The sequence below is a fragment of the Chionomys nivalis genome, chromosome 14 (assembly GCF_950005125.1).
Source record: "Chionomys nivalis chromosome 14, mChiNiv1.1, whole genome shotgun sequence".
Classification (NCBI taxonomy): domain Eukaryota; kingdom Metazoa; phylum Chordata; class Mammalia; order Rodentia; family Cricetidae; genus Chionomys; species Chionomys nivalis.
This window is the reverse complement of record NC_080099.1, coordinates 37,734,976-37,759,285: the sequence shown is the minus strand read 5'-3', so window position 1 is coordinate 37,759,285 and position 24,310 is coordinate 37,734,976. Positions and strand designations below refer to the sequence as shown.

At 39.4% G+C, this 24,310-nt stretch overlaps 1 protein-coding gene across 3 annotated transcripts in view; it reads left to right on the top strand.

Annotated features, from left to right (window-relative positions):
- Positions 1 to 24,310, top strand: part of Kcnn2 (potassium calcium-activated channel subfamily N member 2) — a 358,512-nt gene that overhangs the window by 49,211 nt on the left and 284,991 nt on the right. The window contains exon 2 of one of the 3 annotated variants that reach the window (XM_057788670.1): positions 11,302 to 11,419. The exons of the other annotated variants lie outside the window; for them this stretch is intronic. The gene's annotated coding sequence lies outside the window, so the exon portion shown is untranslated. The remainder of the gene's footprint in view (positions 1 to 11,301; positions 11,420 to 24,310) is intronic. 3 annotated transcript variants of the gene reach the window in all.

Here is a 24,310-nt window from a genome sequence, read left to right as displayed (position 1 = left end):
TGAGTTCGAGGCCATCTTGGTCTAGAAATCAATTTCTAGGATAGCCAGGGTTCTTACACAGAGAAACCCTGTCTCAAAGAAAATAAAACAACCCCCCCAAAACAACAAAACAAAAAGAAAAGGAGAAAGGAAACAAATGGTTTCTACCATTCATAGTTTATTTGAAATTTTTTTTTTTGAAATTTAAACTTTCATTGATTCTTTGTGGATTTTACATCATGCTTCTTCATCCATCCATCTCCTGCTCCATCCTTTTTTACCAACCCTCTACCCTTGCAATCCCCACCCTCTCTCCAGGATAAAACAGGTAAAATTTAAAATAAAAGAGAAAAAAATAAAGAAAATCTTGTTGTGGAAGTTGTACTGTGTTGTCTAGCCAGGGTGTAGTGGCCGTTCTGCCCAGTGTTGTAGCTTGTGAGAGGCAGGGCCAGCTCTAGTGACCTCTGGAATGACTCTCCCACCTCAAAAAGACCTCTAGGGGTCTGGGGTGCGAGACCTCATCTACCATATGGTGGTGTGGGTAAGGGAGAGAAGTCAACCTAGTGCCAATATTTAGTTCTTTTAGTGCATGATTGTTTGGGTTCCAATAACAAAATAGTCTATGGCGTGTATCTTACAAACAAGAGGAAATTATTTCTCATACTTTTAGAGGTTATAAGGATCAGGGCAGATTTGGTGCTAGATTTATGACCAACAGAAACAACTGCCTTCTTACACACACACACACACACACACACACACACACACACACACACGCTGTTTTAATGTCTCATCCATTTCCCAGTAATAATAATCTTTGTGGGTCAAGGAGTAGAGTGGTTTAGAAATGTGCTTGCTAAGGAACTCTTCTAGGTGAATGGGTTTTACAGTCACAAAGAGTGATTTCCTCTCATTTGACCTCACAAATTAGGAGTAAATACTGAGAGACTGGCAGCCTCGAGCTCTCTCTGAAGACCAAATATAGCGTTTCCCTTCAGAGTGAGAAAAATAACATCTTCCCAGGACAAATGGAAGGCTCTTCTAGAAATCAATGGAGGATTTAGGAAAACAATTATACTTTAAGATAATTTATAACACCTTTTTATAATTAACTTTATTATAAGTTATAATAATTTAGCAGTTGAGGTGAAATGACCCACTCATTCACATGATGCTGGGGACCCCTTAAATGTGGTCAATTATGTGAAAAGCTTTATTGTTATTGCTATGGAAATTTTCTAGACAGTTTTCTACTTATGTGCATAGTACTTTCTATGAACTTGGTGTTTAACACATATAATAAATACTTCAAATGTAGTGGCATGTAGTAGTAGTAGTTGGGGAGGGACAAGGAGCTGTTGCGGTGGTTTTCAAATTTTGTCAAATATCAAAACCAGCTGGGTAGAAATCTACTTAGATTTCTGTCTTTCTTAATGACACTAAAGTTCTGGTGTGTGTGTGAGAGAGAGAGAGACAGAGAGAGAGAGAGAGAGACAGAGAGACAGGGAGAGAGAGACAGAAAGAGAGAGAGAGAAAGAGAGAGAGAGAGAGAAGAGAGAGAGAGAGAGAGAGAGAGAGAGAGAGAACATGTGTATGTATGTGCAACTAGAGGCAGAAATCAAGGTCAGTTGCTTTTTTTGTTTGCTCTCTGTCTTAAGATAGATCTCCCACTGAACTTGGTGTTTTCTTATTGACTAGATTGACTGGGCAATGAACTCCAGAGTCGGCCTGTCTCTTTCTCCCCAACACTGGAGTTACAGATGTAAACAACCACTCCTGGCTTTCTCATTAGGGGCCCAAGGATAGAGCCACAGGTGCTTTATTGCTGAGCCATCTCCCACCCATTGGATGTCACAGGACAACGTTTAGGGGTCGATCTGTCTGGTTGAGATAGTGCTCTCATTTCTGCTGTGGCAAATACTCCAGGCTAGCAGGATGATAGTCTTGTCTCCACCTCCCATCCCATCACAGGAGTGCTAAGATTACAGATGCTGGAAGACACTTACTTTTCACAAGGCTCTTGGAACACCCAAACTCTGCCAAAAACACATTGACCCAACTTGATTTGTTTTTTTTAACCATTAATTAATTTATGCTGACTGTACCTAAAATAAACTTTTGTTGGGATCAGTCCAGTAAGTATAAACACCAGATAAAAACTAATGTCAAAAGGCTATATATTTTAAATAACCCTTATTTTACAAAGCTAATTAGAAGTAAAAAATGCAATTAGGTGGACAAAGATCAGGAAATATCAATTTTATATTAGGTTTTATTTTCCAGACTAAACTAAAATGATTTATGAAAAGATAAACAACATGTGTTATGGACACAGGCACAAGGCATAGTCCTTCAAAACATGTTATTCTGAACTTAGTAACGGAATCTGTTTCCATTGTCTCAGTTCAAAGGAAAATAATTCCTCCCACTGGGTGAATTTTTTTTTTATATCCAAAGCTTGGACAGCAGAAGTTAATTTAATCAAGTAGCCCATGTCTGAACTGCTTCGTGTTTGACTTCAGCTACTGACAAGGGAATGCACTTAAGGATGGGTAGTGAGTCATGGGTCGGAGAGCAGACGGGAGCCTTAGCCATCATTCAGGAGTTTGATTGGAAAGTTTTCAAAGCATTAAATCAGTTTTATGAAAAAAAAAACAGTTTTATCTTTTTTCCTTTAAAAAAACAAAACTCTACAAAAGAGTATTTAGTCACTTTAGGGGAGGGCCTTTTCAGAATCTAGTCTGCTTGATACCATTTTGCATGTCTGGCCAGAATCACTCTTGCTATTCTTTAAGGCTGTGTTTGCTCACTCTGAATGACAGACAGCTGTCTAGAGACTTTAGTGATTAGTGAGGTCAGGTGTCAGCCTTCTATATCCAACTAAAAACTGCCATGTACTTTGTATGAATACAGTTAATGTAGGGAAAGAACTGTCTGAGCTCGTGTAGGTGGGAAACCCTTTTCTATGTACATCCTTAGGTCTGTACACCAAGGCTCTTCTAAATAAACTCAGCTAAGACAGAGGAATTGAAACATTTTGAGAATTTTGTTTGACTCTTTGTTCCTCATGATACGGGGCCTAGAAGCAAAGTGAAGATCCCTTTTAGCGGCAGTGTTGGAGAGTTCCATACAGTTTTGAACAGAGCAGTAAATGGGGGAGCAGGGGTGCGACAAGACAAAGGAAAGACTTTTCAGCTCACAGAGGGGCAGATTGTGGGGAGGGAAGTGTATGGGGAGACTAATAGAATTGTCGTAGTAAGCTTTCCCGGTGGAGGTCGCTCTTGGCTCCTGCTTCCCTCTTCTTCATGGTCATAAAACACCCCTGGGGGAGGAGAGCCAGAGAAAGTTGTCGTTTCTTAGGAGTTTCCTGATTTTTGTTGGATATGGGAAGGTTTTAGAGGACCTCTTTTTCTCATCTCTGAGATCACCTATTCTTTTAGCTCAAAATAGTTCTCTTGGTAGAATGGCATATTCCAATTCTATGCAGTACTGCGGACAGCAGATAGTGACCAAACCATGGAAATAATTGTAGGCTCTAGTCAACCACTGCTTCTAAGTCTCTTTCCCAAGCTTTCTCATGTATTTTTGTTCTTCTTGTTTTTCTATGGAGTATTTAGATTATAAACAAATGTGCGGAAGGATGGCTCTGCCTGTGGAAAGTTAGGCTAAGGCAGACCCTTTCACTGTATCCTGAACTACACTGGAGGAATTTATCTGTTCATTTATCCAACATTTATTTACTACCTGGTCTGTGCCAGCGGCTATTAAACATTCTAGAAGTAGATCTGAGAAAATAAAATAACCAAAAATACGGCTCCTGTCACAGGCCATGAGTAAAATGGGATAATTTTGCGGGTTGCTGTGGAAGTTGGAAAGCAGATGATATATTAATAACCTAGCTGTTTTTGGCTAGCACACCAGTGTTGGCAGTTTATAATCAATCACTGCCCTGTGACATTTGCTGATTGTGTACTCATGTCCTAGCCTTGTGCCCCTAGGTCCTTGAGGAACTGGTAATCTAGGTGGGTGACAGAAACCAAAGATTATGATGTGACAACCCACGGAGGCAAGGGGAGGATTTCGTAAGGCAGCATGGGGTCGAACACTCGGTGCAAATTCTTAGTTCAGTGTGCAAATTCATGGGACAGTACTGGTAAATTATATATTTTATTTTCCCATGGCAATTATAATTGCTGAACGGTACATAATGTAAAAATAATTAGATGCATTTCTGCATTCCTGTCAAATAATATAATCTCTAGGACAGCATGGATAGAATTCTAATTGTCCTTCATCCTGGAAATCACTTTGCTCTGAATCGATGGACTAAGATGTCAGGCTTTCAGTAGATTCACTGAGCCTAGTAATTATTTTATACAGTTAAATGTACTTAAATGCACTCCTGAGAATCAAGCTGTAGGCAACAAAGTTTTACAAAAACATGAGCCGTTTGCAAATTTTGTAAATAATCTTGTTCCTTTTAAATTTGTCTTTAAGTGTATGGTTAAATATCAGCTATTTCATATCTGCTAAATGTGCTTACTTTTTCCCAGACTGTGGCTATGGTTTTACGTGTCATGATGGCTTAGAGCAATACCTTCTGCTCTAGGTCAGCTGTTGAAAATCTTCTATGAAGGTTGGTTTTACATAACCTTCAGCCATGATTTTGGTTTCTAGCAAATTTTAGAAGACATTGTTTTAACACTGCCACTTATTTCTGCTCTCCAAAATCATTTATTCTTGGATTTTGAGGGCATGGGCTCACATCCTCTTGTTTTACTTACTTAGACACTTACTTATCCATTTTCATTTATCTTAAAATTGCCATGTGCTTCTGTTAGTGTGAGAAGTCATCCAGGAAGGGAAGCAGACAATTTATGGGTCTTTTGGCTTTTACAGTAGGTGAAGGCAAGGAGGCGCTCCAGTCTCCCGAATGGCAGTCAGCCATTAAAACAATTGAAGTAGAAAGCATAGGCACATGTAGCCAGAAGGGGAATTCAATTTCAGGTTTAATTCTTACAGTGAAGCCAGAACAGGAGCCCAGGATGTGACTAAGCTCTTTGTCAAAACTTGTTGAAAAATGGCAAAAGAGTTGCAACCCTTGGGTTCATCAGGACATTTCTGAATCTGGTCATTTTTATCCATATACTGAAGGAGACTGAGGAAGGAGGCCCATATGTCACTGTCTTTTCACCTAACCTCCTCTGACCACAAGTGGAAAGCACGAAGGCGATGACAGAAAGGCTACCTGTAGAAGGTACTTGAGCCACAGCCTGTGGTATATGTATAAACCTCGGCTTCAGAGAAAGAGACAAGTCAAGGAACTGACTGAAATAAGATTTTTCCTCTTTTGAAAGGAATAGGAGTCTTTAGAATGGGGAGAATTTTGGCAGAAACCACTGGATGACCTAACACAGAACAGATAACTAACTTGATTAATCCTTAAGGCCCCCACATTGTGCAAAGTCTGTGTCTCAAGTTGGAGGTGCTTTATCTAAATTAACTCTACAGGTAGATATTGCTGTCCTCTCTCAGTGCTGAAGAGAGAAGTTCTGGGAGTTTAGTTTTCTTGCCCAGAGCCACAAAGCTTGTGAACTACAGAGGTTAGAGAACACCACAGATACATCCTTATATTGGAGAGGTCCCTGGCTGTGCCTGGGCCTTTGTGACATGTGGAGCTGATCTGCGGCACCCACCATTAGCTTGCCTATTGCATAGCTACAGAACTGGAGAGTTATAGAGAAGGTTATCGCTACAGTGCCTCCTTCCTTGGAGAAAAGGGAGACTTTGCTCTCCACAATTTCTAAGAGCCACCATGCTGTGTTGTCCACTTGGAATTTATTTCTCACTGCTTCCTTAAAATACTACAGTCATTTCAACACATCCCTGTGAATATGCACACACACATACACACACACACACAGAGAGAGAGAGAGAGAGAGAGAGAGAAGAGAGAGAGACATCTATCATGCCAGAGACATTGATACATTGATTTATGAGAATACAAGTCTCTCTCTGTGTGTGTGTGTGTGTGTGTGTGTGTAAGCTGCAGAGTTCTCAAATTGCTCATCTGCAATCTGGAGCCATAAGAACACCAACAGTATAAGCAGTCTGAGTCTCACACTATCTGTCAAAGGCTCAGTGGTAAGTGGTAAATCCCTTCACTAAAGCTGTGGGAAATGAGATGAATTATCGTGGATCAGCCCCTGATTAAGATTTAAAAACATATTTCTTCTTCCATCTTCCATTCTATCAAAGTCCTTAACAGATTGGATGAGATGCACTTGTGCTGGAAAGGGCCCCTGTGAAGTCTACTAAATCCACTCCCAATTCCCATGCTAACCTCATCTGGAGACAACTTTATATGTCCATACCAAAATCATAGTCCATCCAGGCATCTGGTGAAGTTGATGTATAAAGTTATCCAGTCAAGTTGATATATAAAATCAACCAGCACACTTGTCCACTTAGTGGGTACTCATGGCCTGTCAAACAAAAGCAAAGCTATGTTCTCTAGGCTACAGACAATATCCTCTTATCTCATTCAGGAATATGTGATGCAAGCAGTACTCAGCAGATGGGTTGATGCTATTGGCCGTGGAGTCTGACAGTTTCACCTCTGATCCCAGTTCCTCAGCTTCTTCAGAGAGAAGATGAGGACAGCAAAACCCACTTACTGGGGGAGTCATGACAAGCTTGCAAACCCCTAAAATACCCAAACACAGTACACTAGATGCTCAGTAGGAAGTACTGACAGCCGTAATGGCTAGTCTTAAGGTTGGTCTGAGTTATTTTTCAGGTTTATTGAAAAAATTCACTGATTTGTTGTAGCAGTCAGGCCTGGTCCTCAATGCTTGAACTTGTAGACCATGGTTTTCACTGCTTTATGATCCATTATATAGAGCACCATACAGGGATGGCACTGATATGGGAGGTCCCTCTGTATATGTGTTTCGCTTATTGGTTAATGAATAAAACTGCTTTGGCTTGTGGCAGGGCAGAATATAGCCAGGCTGAAAAGATATAGAGAGAGTAGGTAGAATCAAGAAGATGCCATATAGTTGCCAAAGGAGAAGGACCTTGAACCTTTCCAGTAAGTGACAGCCTCGTGGCAATACACAGATTAAGAGAAATGGGTTAATTTAAGATGTAAGAGATAGCTAGAAATATGTCTGAGTCATTGGATGAACAGTATTGTATTTAATACAGTTTCTGTGTGATTTTTTTGGGGGGTCTGGGTGGCTGGGAAACAAACGAGCAGTCTCCGCTTATAAGTGGTGCCCAACGTGGGACAACTACGTCCACATAAAACTTGAGAGGGCTTAGGAAGGATTTCTAGACACAAAAGAACAGAGTTAAGCACAGCTTGGTAGCAGTATTTTCTTGAGTGGACTCTGTTTGCTAGAGGTAAGCAGAGTTGCGATTCCTTTAAGAGAAGCCTTTATGACTCAACATTAGCAGCAAAACTGTGCAGCTCCTTTAAGAGCTGGCTTCCGATCCGGTCCAGCTGGTGCAGTTACAGTGCTACTAGTTGCTTAATGGTGAAATAAGCCGGCTGCTTCCCTGGAACTGGGGCAGTGAGCATGGCTCGCAGAACTGATCATGAAAGTACCTCCACCATTTTGGACTGGGCAGGACTGAAAGGCAACGCAGCCTTAGTCTTAGCCATGGTGCTTAGTATTTTAAGAGGTACTCCTGGATGAAAATGTTTACAGATGCACAATAAAGACAGATTCAGACAAAAATAAACCTCTGAACAGGTCACAGTGTGTTTAAAAAATGTACGTAGGTTTGGCGGAGAGAAGAAACAATACAGACAGAAAAAGAAGTACAGACAGTTATAGATTAAAGAAGTAAAGATAATAAAATAAATACTCAAAAGTAATAGAGTAAAAAAGTAAGCCACATGAAGATGGAAAATACACAGAGAGTCTGGGTTGTGCATATTATTGTGTTTTCTTTGTAGTTTTTGACTGCAGAGAGACATTTAATTCCGGAGGCTGCTAAGATAAACCAACATTTTGACTTTAAAATTTGAGTCTAAGGATATGTTACTTTGGAAAAGAGATTCTGCTTTTGTTTCCACAGAGGATGAGAACCTGTGGATTCTTTCCAGGCTAATATAATTTGATGGAATAAGATCCTCCAAAAGGTTTCTGTGAACTCTTATAAGTACTTCACCCAACAAACAGCAGGAAGCAGTTTGGAGAAAATTACACTCAAATTCCCAAGCTTTCTAAAAAAAAAGGGGGGGAGCAGATATGATATAAAGATGAATACTTTGCATTGGTATGGATGTTGGTTTATTGATACAAATTGAAGGTCAATTTTGTTATATGTATATTTCGACTCTTAATTAAAATATTATGTTTATAAAGTTCATTTAAGAGCTAGCTAAAAATATGCCTAGCTAAATGAGTCATTGGCTGAACAGCGTCATAATTAATACAGTTTCGGTGTGATTTTTGGTGTTTGAGTAGTTGGGAAATGAACAAAAAGTATCCGCTTACAAGTTAGTTAATAAATTACTAGTTAGTTAATAAGAAGCCTGAGTTAATAGGCAAATGACACAGGCATATTTCTAGCTAACTCTTACATCTTGAATTAACCCATTTCTATTAATCTGTGTATTGCCATGAGGCTGTCACTTACTGGAAAGGTTCCAGGTCCTTCTCCTTCAGCAACTACAAGTGTCTGCTTGACTCTACCTACTCTGTCTCCTCCAGCCCGGCTATATTCTGCTCTACCTCACGCCAAAGCAGCTTTATTCATTAACCAGTAAGAGCAACACATATACAGAAGGACATCCCACATCAGGTTGCATAATTAAATTGACGTGAAACTAATGTATGGTGTGAAGTTTTGAGAATTTCGGGGTCTTTAAGATGTTGGCTATCAGTGACCTGCCGTTGAGAGGTGGATAGTCACTATGAGCAAAAGGAAGCTCTATGCAGTAAAGAGCATGAAAAAAAGCTAAGCATGGAAAGGTCAACTGTCGCACTTTTAAAATGAACTTTGTTTGGGCAAAGCATTGCAATCTTTATCGTTTAGTCAGAATGCTCTTGATATTTTTCTTAAATGCAAATACCTAATTATACATTATGGAAATGTACCTGTTTTCCGAGCTTTCATTAAATGAAACTTAAGTTCATTTTTCATGTGTAAAATGAGCTCCAGGCTTCAATGTGATGAATGATTTCCTCTTCCTGTCAGCGGCAGAGGAAGCTAAGTCATTAGTGCTGCTCCTGTAGTCTTGGTTGTGTCCTGTTTTATTCTAGGGTTGCCGTGATTAATAAGATTTCAGTGGAGTGATTATGGCTGCATGTATGTTTGCCTCATCAATGGGGCCAGGGCTGGGGGTCTTATTCCAGGTCTCTGTTGGTGTAGAGGCCGAATTTGTTACATTCACAATGCAATAACCTCCAGCTGATGCATTGCCCTGCGGAGTTTGAAAATGAGCTGAGTGAACTTTCAGAGCCAGGCACGTGATGGGACTTTGCATCATTATTTACGAAAGTGTTGACTGAGGACCAGTGCTGAGCAGCGGCTTGTGCTGTGCTGAGAAGATCACGGCCATTGTGTTGTTTCAGAGAAGGAGATCCCTTTTATCTTCTCAGACCCTGGCCAGTGACAGTTGGAGAGGGGGAAGGTGGGTGTCCAGCTGCCTGATACCTTTGTCTGCTTCACTGTCATCAATAATTAGGAAGTAGAATAAATAAATGTGCTTCATATTTATTCAGATAATGGAATAGCTTATCATTTGTGGCATGTCAAGAAATACTGACACTTAATTCCATTCTGTAAATGGAGACTATATTTTATATGCAAGTGTGTGCTGCGTAGTCTTGGTATGACAGACCTAACAGCTGTGTTGAGGGAGCAGAATCACTCTTAGACCAAAGCAAGTCAGACCTCCACCTCAGGCCCTGAACTGGGATGTGTCCTTAAATATTTCTGAATCTACATGTGATGGCTAGAATTGTTAGTGGCTGATAATGTTACTTTTCCAATATGTCTTGAGAATAAGCTAGGATGTGAGTGTGTGTGTGTGTGTGTGTGTGTGTGTGTGCCAAGCCCACTTCCTTCCATCCTGAGTATCTGGGGCTCTGCATCCTATGTGATAGACTGATCAGGTAGTCAGAGGAACTATGTCATTTATATCTTTGAGAACATCCTGAAATACCATGACTAAGCTCATGCCACTGGGTCCTCCTTAGAGAATGGTCATCTAGAAAGCTGGTCATTGCATCTAGAAAGGCAACATTTCTTTTGTTGACTGTGTGAAAGATTAGGCTACTGCATCAGTTTTCACATGATCATTCTGCATAGTTCTGCCACTCTCTCTCAAGCTTGAGCCATACATAGGCATGGAGCCATCGTCTGTTTCTTACACTTCAATCTGTGACTGCAGGATCATCTCTCGTCTTCAAAATCTGGGCTTTTGAAGCAGAAAGGAGGCTTTTGTATCCATGAATGCCTGATGCTCACACCAGGAAGTTGTTACATTCTCTCTACCGTTCATTGCCAAATGTTGGGACACTCCTGTGAGTGTCTGTGTTTATCTCTCTTCAGATCTTTCTAGATCATTGTGCTGATGTTTCTAGTGGGGCATTCAAGCTGATGGCTTTCTTCTTTTGCCTCCAGTTGATATAATGATATTACACTCTTTAAGTGGGCAAGCAGACAATGGGGACATTTCTTGACATTATAGGAACATCTCTCTTATTCTCCTCAATGGCAGCAGCATGAAGGGAGTAATAGGTGCACATCAATCCTGAAAATCACACTGTAGGAATGGCAGGATTGTGTTCTAAAGAGTTCAAAGAAGATGTGGCGTTGGAAGATGTGGTTTTTAATTTCATATCATATAATCTTAACAGTATATTTAACATGTGTAGAAAACAAATTTCTGCCAGGCAGTAGTGGCTCACGCCTTTAATCCCAGCACTCGGGAGGCAGAGACAGGCAGATCTCTGTAAGTTTGAGGCCATCCTGGTCTACAAGAGCTAGTTCCAGGACAGCCAGGACTGTTATGCAGGGAAGCCCTGTCTCCGAAACCAACCCCTCCCCCACAAAAAAGTCCATTTCATTTTTTTCTATTGTGTAACTGAAATTACATTTGTGGATATGAAATATATTAATAAATTGTGGGTCATTAGAAGACAGTATTATGATTGGCTCTAGAAGCAATAATGTAACCAACGTTCAATAAGTAGACTTGGAAAACTGGGGGGCAAAAATGAAAAGCCTTTGAAATTATAAACAGGGTCTAAATAACTGTGGCATTGTGAGTAATACTGGTGTTGTTACCTTTTGCTCAAGGAGGCAATATGGAATAGCCAGGCATGATGCATTGGACAATAATGAAAATGAATTCATGAATTGAGGTCTCCTGAAATTGGCAGGAGGAAGAATCTTTACACACTGATTGGAAAATAAGGTATGGTCTATTCCCTTTCTTCTCATTAATCTATAAATTCATAAAAGTATCATATCTCCCATGAGCCCACAGATTCTGTGTGCATTTTACAGATAAAGTTACTGCTGTTAGTAAAGATCCTGCAAAATTAATGCCATAAGCTTCTCTTTCCTAGTGATCGTCCTGTTGGGAGGATCTTTATTTGCGATACTCAGGAAATAAGCTGCTCTTTCTGCTGCTTAAGCCCCAAATCTGGAACTTAATATCCTCAATAAGAAAAGGAAAGGAGGGACTGGAGAGATGCCTCACTGGATAAAACACTTGGCACAGAAGCATGAGGACTGGAATTCAGATTCCTTTCACCTACCTAAAATGCTGGCCTGTCTGTAGTCCCAGAATGAGCAGAGGGTAGATACAGGGAATCTGGAGAGCAAGGTGGAAAACTAAACTAACCAAATTGGTCAGCTCTGGCTTCATGTGAGAGATCTTGCTTCAATATAAGTAAAGCAAAGAATAACTGAGAAAGACAAGTGATGTCATCCTATGCCTTTACACAGCCACACACACATCACACACATCACACAACTCACCAAACACACATCACACACACATGCAAACATGTAACACACAGACACACACATGCCACACATACACACACAAACTACACATATTACACCCTCAAACACATATACCACACACATACATATACCCTACACACCACACATACACACACCACACACATTCACTCACATTTAACGCACACAGACACAACACATAACACATACACACAAGTCACACATATCACACATCCCCAAACACATACAACACACACATACACAACAAACCACACACACACCACATACACATACCACATACATACCACACACTACATCTCTCCACACACACTGCACACACATACATGCAACCCACAACACACCTCACACACCACTTGCGCAATACATACACACATACAACACACACATGCATCATATACACAAGTACACATCACATACCTAAACTAAAAAAACTAGAAACAGGAATGTGAAGTAACCTATTTATTAGTAGACAAAAAATAAAGAAATAAAAATAAGAGAGGGGAGTGAGACGTAGAGAGTGTAGGACGATGAGGAAAAGAAGCCTCTTAGCTCTACCAAGAGATTTTACCCCAAAGATGGAAGGCTGTGGGCAGTGCCTAATCACTGAGAGCACTGGAATAGAGTGGTTTTTTTTTTTTTGTTTTTGTTTTTGTTTTTTTTTTTTTTTTTTTTGGATTTTTCGAGACAGGGTTTCTCCGTAGCTTTTGGTTCCTGTCCTGGAACTAGCTCTTGTAGACCAGGCTGGCCTCGAACTCACAGAGATTCGCCTGCCTTTGCCTCCCGAGTGCTGGGATTAAAGGCGTGCACCACCACCGCCGGGCAATAGAGTGGTTTTTAAAGTAGAAAACAGGAAGCCCAAATCGTAGGCACAAATCTTTGTGATGAGATGTTGAAAACCAGGGTTATGACATTTTCTCCAAGGAGTAAGGGCATTGGGGGGAGGGGGCAGGGGGAAACATGTTTGTCTTCCCTAGAGCTAGCTTGCTTGCATCAGAGAACAAAGCAAATAACAAGTTATAAGGGGGGCAGAAAACGGAAAGGGCAGCTTGTAGGGAAATGCATGTTATATGTGAAGCATGCATCTGTTTCTTTGAGCCCTGGAACTAGAGCTGTTCATAAGACAGGCTAGTCCTGGACCACTGAGCTGTATTCCCAGCCTTGTTTTGCCTTTTATTCTGAGATAAGGTCTCTTTCTGTATTGCTCCTGTGCCCACGTGTTGCAGTCTACTACCCACTTTCTCTTCTATCAGGTTCAGTCTGGGGGTCGGATTTATATTGAGGTCTTTAATCCATTTGGACTTGAATTTTGTGCATGGTGATAGATATGGATCTATTTTCATTCTTCTACAGGTTGACATCCAGTTATGCCAACACCATTTGTTGAAGATGCTTTCTTCCATTGAATACTTTAACTCCTTTGTCAAAAATCAGGTGTTCATAGCTTTGTGGGCTAATATCCAGGTCTTCTATTTGATTCCATGCTTCTTTTACTAATCACATGAGTCTTTAATTTGCTAAGCAATATAGCTAGGATTAAAGCCATAGCTTGACAGCTGGATCTATGCCATTCCTTAGATTTCTGAGAATCTAGTTTCATTGTAGAGGTACTGGTGGGAGCCATGCTTGTTGCCACAGTTTTATGGAGTTTCAAGGTCCCTGCCACCAACAAGAAGCATCATCAACACCATTTAAGTGTTTGGTGGTGGGGCCTCTTAAAAGAGCTGTGAGGTTTTTGTAGCTAAAGCTAAATCAGGAAGCCTCTCTTAAATGAGACATGCTTGTCTCTAGCAAACAGAGCCCACCTGAGAAAATGCTGCTACCAAGAAGTCTTGCTTAACTCTTTCTTTTTGTCTAGAATTACTTCCCAAGCTCTCTCAGGTTTTATGTGGATGCAGCTGTCCACAGTGATGCCATTTGTTGACTGAGGTTTCTGTTCTGTCCAGTCCTGCAGCCGTTTGTGCCAAAGAAATACACAGAGGCTTACATTAATCTTAAACTAGTTGGCCTATTAGCTCAGGCTTCTTATTAATTAATTCTTACATCTTAAATTATCCCATAGTTCTTGTCTGTGTTATCCACATGGCTTGGTAGCTTTTATCAGTGAGGCATTCCCATCTTGTTTCCTCTGTGTCTGAATGACAGCTGCAGACTTGGCCTTTTCTCTTCCCAGAATTCTTCTGTTCTCATTGCTTGGTCACCCTGCCTATACTTCCTGCCTGGCTAATGGCCAATCAGCATTTTATTAAAGCAATGCAACTGATAAATCTTTATGGGGTACACGATCACTGTCCCAGAGAACTCCCCCCTTTTTTATTTTAAAAAAAGAAGTAGCAGTGGAGCTGCTGCCAGAGACAGACATGCCAGAAAACTTCCCGTAAGCCACGAGCCTCATGGTAAAATATAAAATAATGGGGATGGGTTGATTCTAGTCATAAGAGATAACTAGCAATATGCTTAATTAATTGACCAAGTAGTGATTTAAATAATATAGTTTCTGTGTAATTATTTCAGGAGTCTGAGTGGCCAGGAACATACAAGTATATCCTACAACAATATACTAGAAGGATTTGGGTAGGCACTAGTTTGCTGATGTAATGTTTTCTTTTGTCTGTAGATCTTTTGTATCTTTAATTCACTGTAATTTTCCAAATGATTGTTGACAGATTTTGAAATCACATTTGCTACTGTTGAGTTTTTTTTTTTATTTTTCTCCATCTGTACTTGGAAGTTTGCACTTACTTGAAGCAAACAGCACATCCTTGGTAGAAACTTCTTGTCTGAGTTATCATGAATAAGAGCTATTTCTTAAAACTTTTCCCCTATTTTCATGACATGCATGTGTGTGTATACATGTGGGTAAGTATCCCAATGTGGGTGCATTTACATGTGTATGAGTGCATCCATTTATAGGCCCAACGTTGATGTGGAAATCATCCTCACTAGATAGGCTCTTTCATCTTATCCACCAAGGCAGGATCTCTCAATCAAACCCAGAGACCACTGATATAGCTAGTCTTAAATCTAGCTCTAGGGATCCTGTATCTACCTTCTGAGACTAGAATTGCACTTGGCATTTATGTGGCTCTTGAGGATCTGAACTGTGGTCCTCATGCTTATATAGCATGTACATTAACCATTAACCACTGGACCATCTCACCAGACCTTCTTAATGCTATTGGTCAAACAAATTAAAAGATCTTTCTGTCTTCTGCCTTCATTCTCCATCTATTTTTGACTCAGATCTTCTGGATATACTTACAGATTTGTACCACTTGGCTGTATTTCTCCTAGACTCTTTTTTCCTACCTTCTTTCTAAAAGAAGCTGCATGCCCCTGGGAACTCCATGTACACTGCCTACACTTGAAGTGTTTTGCTTTGTTCACAAATCAGAATTATGATACAGGGTCTCAGCTGTGCACTCTGCTCCTGATTCCCACTGCTGCTTTCCTTCTCCATTCTCTTGCACTGAAAAGTCCACATTTTGATAACCGGTCCATCACAAATGCCTCTCACTTGTTTTAGCTCATAGGACCCCTATTATGAGTGTGCCTACCATCTGATTCTAGCACTTTGATCAGCCAGGATGCTTGCAGAAAATGACGATTTTCTATCCAGTATGATCGGTGAGCAAAATTACCAAGGGGATTTCAAGAACTTTCTGAAGATTGAAATAAAAGAAAAGGGACCTGAAGCAAGTTCTTTCCTTATGTCAACAGTAATTTCTGAATAGTGATTACTTTCCTCCAACGTTGGCACAATTCTCTGTGGGCAATGTGTGTACCTTTGGAAATTGTTATTATAAGCAGATTAAGGTCTCAAAAATCATGATCTGTCCTCTGGTATTTACTGTGGGTGTTACAAGTAAAGAACAGTGTGCCTGGTTTTGGTGATCACAGTAGAAACTGTTATTTCCATTAACCCTATCATTTTTCCTTTGGTGACCTTCTTCACTGCAACTCTCAGCTCATTGCTGAGTCTTCCCCCCAAGAAACATTCTGCCTCTCCTGGACGTTTTTGTTCGTTTGTTTTACTGATCTCGGTAACTCAGGGTAGCCTTTCTTTCTTGACTACTTTATATAAAATTGGCAAATAGCTTCAACATACACATCTTCTATTTTTCTTTCCAAATTTAGCCTTTTCTTCGGACTTGCCTGTTTTATTATTAAAAATGTTTGTCTAAATTTTCTTCCTCCTTCATCGGTTTGGGAAGGTGAAGATAATTTTTTTTTGAGCATGCTTGTGTTTTTAGGCCGGGAATAGTGTTCAGGACACACTGGGCTTTCAGAGGGGAAAATGTTAAATGAATTAATGTGACATCAGGTAAATGAGAACACAAAGTTCCTAGAGTTTTTCCTCTAACTTGTATATGCTGTCATAATATTGCAGTGCTAGAATATGTTGCTTTTAGGGATTTGGTACAAAGAAATTAACTTTCTGTTCCTTTACTAAAAATATTATAATAGAAGCTGAGAAGTAAATCCCCAGGTCATAGACATCTTGAAAAGTCTTGCTGAAGTGAGCTCCCCTTTTTCTTCTAAGAGTGAAATGACACCCTTCCTGTGGTTTTGTGGTCTCAGCTGGTGTCAAAATATAAAGTTCCATTTTGTATCAGTACCTTTTAAATAGTGTACTTAAAATCCATCCTAGTGGGTACTATGGTGAGAAAAGCAATGGAATGCAACTATAGAAAATGTTGCTCTAAATACATGCTGAAATGTGTGACCACTTCTGTTAATGAGTTAAATTAAAAGTGGCAATTCAGTAGTGTTTAAACAGATTGTCTACCTTTTGCTATACTGACTGAATAATCAAGATACGGTTATGTGACTTACTAATTAGAGTTCAGGACACATTATTTTAAGAATCCTGGCACAGAAAATTAAAGAAGGAATTGTATTAGTTTCCCAGGCCTTAAATAATAGAGTACTACAAACCTAAGTGATAAAACAACAGACATTTAATCTCTCCTGATTCTAGAGGTTACAGGTCCATGGTCAAGGTGTGAGCCTCGTCATGCCCTCCCTGTAGACTGCATGTCACTCTTCTGGAGTTTCCATATTGAAATGTCATACAAAGGAGAAACTTATGTTCAGAAAACTCTGGAGACTGGAAATCTAACTCAAAGGCTTTCATCTGAGGCTGCTCTCTATACTTTGTAGGTAGCCATCACGTCTCTGTCTCTTCATGCTGTCCTTCCTCTGAATGTGTGTCAAAATTTCCTCCTAAGAGCAATAATTTTGGCTTAAGGACTGCTTTAATATTCTATTTTCATTTAAAGCCTTATATCCAGATATAGTCAACATATTGATTTGTGGAAGTGTAGTTTAGCCCACAAAGAGAGGGAGTTCTTGTTAGATTCAGATGGGGTTTCCAGTAGCATTCAGTGCTCAAAGGCTATGTATGTGTCACTCCATCTGAATGTGGATTTTTTCTTATATCTCTTCACAATATTTTTCCTGTGCGTGTCCTGTACGTGTGTTTCAGCTTTGCCTTTAATTTTCCTTCTCTTTTCTTTTCACGGTATTAGGGATTTAATTAGTTCAGTGCCTCTTAGTCATTATTATTATTAGTTATTATTATTACAATGATTATGATGGTGGTGATGACGATGATGACTTTGAAGCACAGTCTCACTAAGTCAGGTAGAATAGCATTGAACTGTGATCCTCCTTCTTTGGTGTCCCTCATAGCTAGAAAACTGACCTGTGCCACCAAGTCTGTCTTCTGTGTCTCACTTCTATAATGTACCACTATGTACAATGAGGATCCATGCTGATCATTTACCCCTGTAATGCCTTATTCAAATAAAGTCATTTTCTGAAGCCCTGGGGTTAAAACTTCAACACATAGTACAGAGTTCAACCCATAACAATTGCCATGATTTGTATTCTCTCTGGAACTCATGCTAAATTAGATCTTTCTGTTTTGTTGTCTGTCTACTTCCCATATTACCATCATTAACACTAAATCAATCTGTATTCTGTATCTGTATTATCTATGCAGAGAAAACAAACATTACTATTACAGGTCCAGAAATAGTTATATATAAATATAACAATACAAATATTAATAGCCAATATTATTTGATATTTTTACCTATTTAATTAATTCATTTTATATTTCTCTAAATTCCAGTTAGTGCTTGGTTTCAGTTTAGATGTAGAATAAAACTTTATTTTCCAATATATTTGCTTATTTATTTAGACTTTGTGTATGATGTGGTGTTTGTGTGTGTGGTGTGTATCTCGGTGTGTGTGTGTGCCCATGTCAGTACATGTGTAGTTGTCAGAGGGCATCTTGAACATGGTCTTTCTCCCTTTCCACCATGTACATTCCAGGACTCTAATTCAGATACTCAGGTTTGGTGTCAGGGGCCTTCCTGTGCAGGTCCTAAAACTGACACTGATACATACAGGATTGAAGATTGACAGTTGCTAAGTCATACCTCATCCTGTAGATGCCTTGCTGACTTTGCTTTGAGTGCAGTAGTTCTTGCCATTATTTAAGAATACAAAAGCCGCCGGGCGGTGGTGGCGCACGCCTTTAATCCCAGCACTTGGGAGGCAGAGGCAGGTGGATCTCTGGGAGTTCGAGGCCAGCCTGGTCTACAAGAGCTAGTTCCAGGGCAGGCTCCAAAGCTACAGAGAAACCCTGTCTCGAAAAACCAAAAAAAAAAAAAAAAAAAAAAAAGAATACAAAAGCAGTTGTCTCCAGTTATCTTGATTTCTAACACATAGTAAAACAAACACATCCTTCATCTTTTTTTGAAGACTTTTTATATTGATTTAAAAGATAGCTATATTTTTCCCATTTCTCTGCTTATTCATCTTTCACTACTAGACATAGGACTATTAACATCTATAATCTATATTAAAATCATAATCTAAGATCTATATTCTATATTAAAATATTTAAATCTCCAAGGAGACTATTCTTTTCATATTTTTTTCAGTGAATATACAATAATGGATTTTACTGTGATATTTTCATGCATATATAATATATTCTTTGCTCATACATGCCCTGATACCTCCCTTGTCCTGTGTCCTTCTACTTCTGTATACATATACAAAGACATAGGCAAAAATACATAAATATAGCCTGCTGAGTCCATTTAGGGGTATTTGTATGTATGTGTTTTTAGGGCTGACTACTTGGTATTGGATAGCCAATTAGGGTGTTCATCCTTGGAGAAGATCAGTTCTCTCTCTCTCTCTCTCTCTCTCTCTCTCTCTCTCTCTCTCTCTCAGCTGTCATTAATCTCTTCACCTTCGTGTGTGTGTGTGTGTGTGTGTGGGTGTGTGCGCGCTCGCCCGCATATGGGGGGCCTTGTCATAGGCACGCCAACTGCTGTTGTCATTATTCAGATATTGTTGAGATTTTGTGGATGTACCTTCCCTGTCATAACTAAAAGACCCCATCTCACAGCTGACTTCCTAGTCTTCTGCCTCTTCTAGCCTTCCCACCCCTCTCTGGTTTGCCTAACTCTACAATTTAAATTCGCGGGGCACTTTCTGAATACAACTCATGAGAAGGATACACTAAGGTTTCTATATGGCCAGAGTATTTGCAGCATGGACCCTTGTTGCTGAGTTTATGTAATTCCCTTATCAGCCCCATTTCCTACACTACTAGGAAACTGTGAGTTTCTCCCTGAGTTCTTTTCTCAACTTCTCTCTCTCCAGGAGAATTACACTCTCCTACAAATTGAAAATCCACAGTTTGCTGAAAAAAAAAAAAGCATATCTATCTTTGGTCTTTGATGTTTTGGGAAGGGATTTTTTATTGATTCTTTGAGAATTTCATTTAGTGTAATTAGATCATGATCAAACTTTTCCCTTGACTCTGCCCAGATCCCCACACCCATACTCTATACATTCGATTTTTCCTCTATCCGTTCCATCAAGTCCTCCTTATCCCGTCCGTATACATATTTTTGGCTATGTGACCATTTGCTGAAACAAGATTTATAAGATATCATAGAATAAATCTAACCAAGAATGTGAAGGACTTGTACAATGAAAAGTTTAAGACACTGAAAAAAGAAGCCAAGGAAGATACCAAAAGATGGAAATACCTCTCATGCTCATGAATTGGCAGTATTAGTATTGTAAAAATGGTTATCCTACTAAGAGCAATCTTCAAATTAACACACTCTCCATCGAAATTCTAGTACATATATATATATATATATACACACACACACATACATATATGTATATGTATAATTTTCTAAGGAAATACAAAAGACCCAGAGTATCCAAAATCATCCTAAGCAATAAAAAAGTTCTACAGAGTCATAATAATAGAAACAGCATGGTAGTAGCCTAAAAACATAAACATTGATCAAAGGAGTGGAGTTGAGGGCCCATACATAAGCCCACACTCCTATAGCCATCTGACTTTTGACAACAAAGCCCACGGTACATACTTAGAGAAAATACAGTATCTTCGACAAATGGTTCTGTTTAACAGGAAGACTAAATGTAGAAGAATGAAACTACATGTTGGGAACCGTGAGACCCCAGATCCTGAATTTCTTGTAATCCCCTGATCTGAGTGCCTACAGCTGCTCTGAGCACGAGACCTTCAGGAGTTCCTGATGGCAGGAGAGTGGTTTCTGGTGGGTTTGGCTGGGGCGTGGCTATCTCTATATAATCTGCCCCTGAACACAATAAAGGGGGCAGGCATTCTTGAGGAATTCAAGGATGACCCGTGTCGCTGTCTCTCTGTCTGTGTATTTTAAACTCCAGCCCCCTTGCCCGAAGCTCGCAAACTGGGTAATAGCACACAGAGCGCAGACACGGGGGCGCGGCGCGGGGCAACTACATCCTTATTTCTCACCCTGCACAAAACTCGACTCCCAAATGGAACAAAGATATCAACATAAGATCTGAAACCCTGCATCTGATAGAGGAGAAGACTGGGAACACTCTTGAAATCATTGGCACAAGAATAGACTTCCTGGACAGAATCCAAGAGTGCAGCAAATGGGATCTTGTGGAAATAAAAAGCTGTGCAATGAAGGATATCATCACTTGAGGCAGTCTATGGAAGAACCCTTTTTGATTAAAAAACTATTCTCTTTCTACAATTGAAATCTTGACTTTTATATAGTTTCTCCTAAAGTGCCTTTTTTTGGGGGGCAATGTTTTTCCTTTGCACTTCAGCCATAACTGGCCATTTTCCACAGCACTCTGGAAAGCCTTGGAAAGAAATGAGAAAAAGTAGAGTGGTATTTTATTATCCTTGTACATGCCTATGTACTTTATTATCTCTGCCTTAGAATAATGGGAAAAGTGTGGACCTGAGTATTTTAAAGACAGCTTCTCCTTGTGTCTCTGATCCGCGTGCTTTTATTTCCCAAATTACTTTTTGAACCTGCTCTGGAATGAATGTGTACAGAAGGGGTTCTGGAGGTCAAGGGATGGAGATTGAGGTATCAATATACACTTTAGAAATAAGAATATCTGTGCTCTGGAGAGAGATAGATATTAAGTCTATTATGGAAAAACCATAAGAAAGAGTTTTTATTTGTGTAGACTATCCTAAGGATGCTCATGTATCAGTATCCCAACTGCCTCTGGCAATGAAATAGAAGTAGAAGGTGGGCTGGAAGCAAGAGAATTGGTGACAGCCTCTCACAGCAGCAGTGTGTCCTCCCATTCAAGACTACCCCTGTCCTAACCCATAAATAAAATACATATGGTTTTCTACAGGTAATAATGCATTTTCTGTAGGTGATGAACTGTGCTGGCCACATATGAGAGGAGAAAAACAGATAGGGGTACTGCATGAAGTCATAGCTGGATGGCTACCCATCCTGCTCCACTGCAATTCTTTTTCACTGGGATCCCCAAATAAAAAGGGTGGAAAAATTATTTCCAGGATTTCTGACAGACCCAATAGAAAATATGTACAGATATCTGTATCAAGGCTTTTCAAATACAAAATTAGCAAGGTTTCTCCATATAAAACGGTCGTCAAGCAGCTACCGAGTTTTGTTTTTCAGATGTGAGTGGAGAGGTCATAATTACCACCCACTCAACAAACCATCTAACATAGATGACAGAAATAAAATGAAACTGCATGAACTATACTAATGGGAAAACAGAAAGCTTTTAAAAAATGGCCATTAATCCCAGAGTTAAGAAAAATATTTGATCCATGAAGCTATTGTATCATTATTTATGACAAGAATTGGGGAGAGAAATATAGAAACAATTTGGTGTACAGAAGTGCTCAAAGGGTGCTTGATTCTCACTTTTTATTGAAGAATTTATTCTTGTCCCTGTTTCTCCCGCCTACCACCAATGAACTGATTAGATGAGCAAGACCTAGGGTTGTGGAGACAAATGACCAAAGACTTATGTGGTGTTTGCTTTGAGAAATTGAAATGGAAAGAGTATATGATTATAAATTTAATAATTTACTTAGCAAGACTTTTAGTAAAATTTAGCTCATAAGTGACATATTATTGGTTTAAAACAAAAATAGAAAAACAATGTTGGCAGAAAAATGAGATAAAGCATGCTGTGACCAGGAGTCTTGATTCCTTTCTGTGCTTCAACTTCACTAAGCCCCTTGTCCTCCATATAAAAGCATGTATATTGAGATACTTCTCTGCTCACTCCAGGAAGGCTATCAGAAGGCTTGAGAAAGGGTTTGGTCCATATCTTACTTGGTGAACCAATTAGTTCTCCGATATTGTTCAAGAGCATAGGTGGGCTTGACAGCTGTGCCACTAGAGTCTGTGCCAAAGTTTAACAAAGAACCTGGGGTCTAGGGTGGCAGGACACGCCTCTTTTCTTTAAGATGTGTCCTTTTAAACTAAAATGTTATATGTGTACATGAGCATTTTATTTCCTATCATCACATCTCCAACCCTCAGCGCAGAGATTGCTGCCTGTAATGCTTTGATTGTTTTCATTGTATGGATGATTTATATGATTCTGCAGTTGACGATTCCTCTGCATAATTTTATGCAAAGTCATAAAAGGTTTACTTGAGATTTTTAGATTGTATGTACTCATTTGTAATTGGGTGATGATTATGAGCTAAATAACCGAAAGTGTGAAAATCAAAGCTCTAAGGTTAGAAGTGCTGTTCTTTCTCATCCTACTTCCCTTCTTTTCTCTTCTCCTCCTTCTTCCATAACTAGCAAACAATGTTATTATTTATTTGTAGCCTAAAAATCCTGCTGTCAAGGCTACAACCAGGGTTTGAAGAAAAGGTCCACAGCATAGCAAAACTGAACTTCAGATTTTTCTCTATCTGAAAAGTAAAGACTCACATACATGATTTTAGGGTCACTGTTTTTTTCTTTTTTTTTATTCTGCAGCTCTAATCCCCTTGCTCTAATTGTCTATAATTCATTTCAATATAATTTTATTTCTCTCTTGTTTCCACATTCACCTAGCTTAAATATACTTTTTACAGGAGACTTGAGGCAATAATAAAAAAAAGTTATAAGAAGTTACATCTCATTGGTGATAGCGCATTCATTGAGTAACCGATATGGACAGAGCCGTTTACCATGGCGATGCTCGGTTTCAAGGTTTCTGATGTAAGGTGGTGATGAGAGCCCAGGGTCACAATGCCCAGTGAAACAAGTTGCATAACACAGGTCTTTATCAGTCAGACTTGGCAAGTGAAGAATTGGCATGTTTTTTTTTTTTTAGGTTGTTATATGTTAATAACCTTAACATCTGCAACTTAGACATCGCAACTCTGATCTCGAACATAACCATAAAGTTTTAAATTTATGGTCCATTTACAGAAACATTCAGCATAGTTTAAACTTTCTCTGAGATAAAAATGAGCTAATTTTATGTAACTTATGTTAGACATGGAAAATTGTTATTTCCTTCTGTTTGTCTGAGTAAAAGAAACAAAACAGACTTTTAAATGTCTTACAGTCCTCATGAGCTCAAGAGACAATATATCCAGTTGTGAAGCATATCTTTTTTTGCCTTTTTTGTTATTGTTATTTTATTTCATTCATTTATTTTTCAGACAGGGCTTTTCTGTAGCTTTGGAGACTGTCCTGGATCTCACTCTGTAGACCAGGCTGTCCTCAAACTCACAGAGATCCACCTGCCTCTGCCTCCTGAGTTCTCGGATTAAAGACATGCTATCACTGCCCTGCATGTGACTTTTAATATGTCAAAAATTATACAGCTTAATGCAAAGTCATCTTCCTGACCACCCACAAATGCATGTGCATTTGAGGTTGAGGTACAACCATGAGCTTACAAATATGCATCATATGAAATTACACACTACCTAGGTATTGGGAGACACCATAGCTGCTTT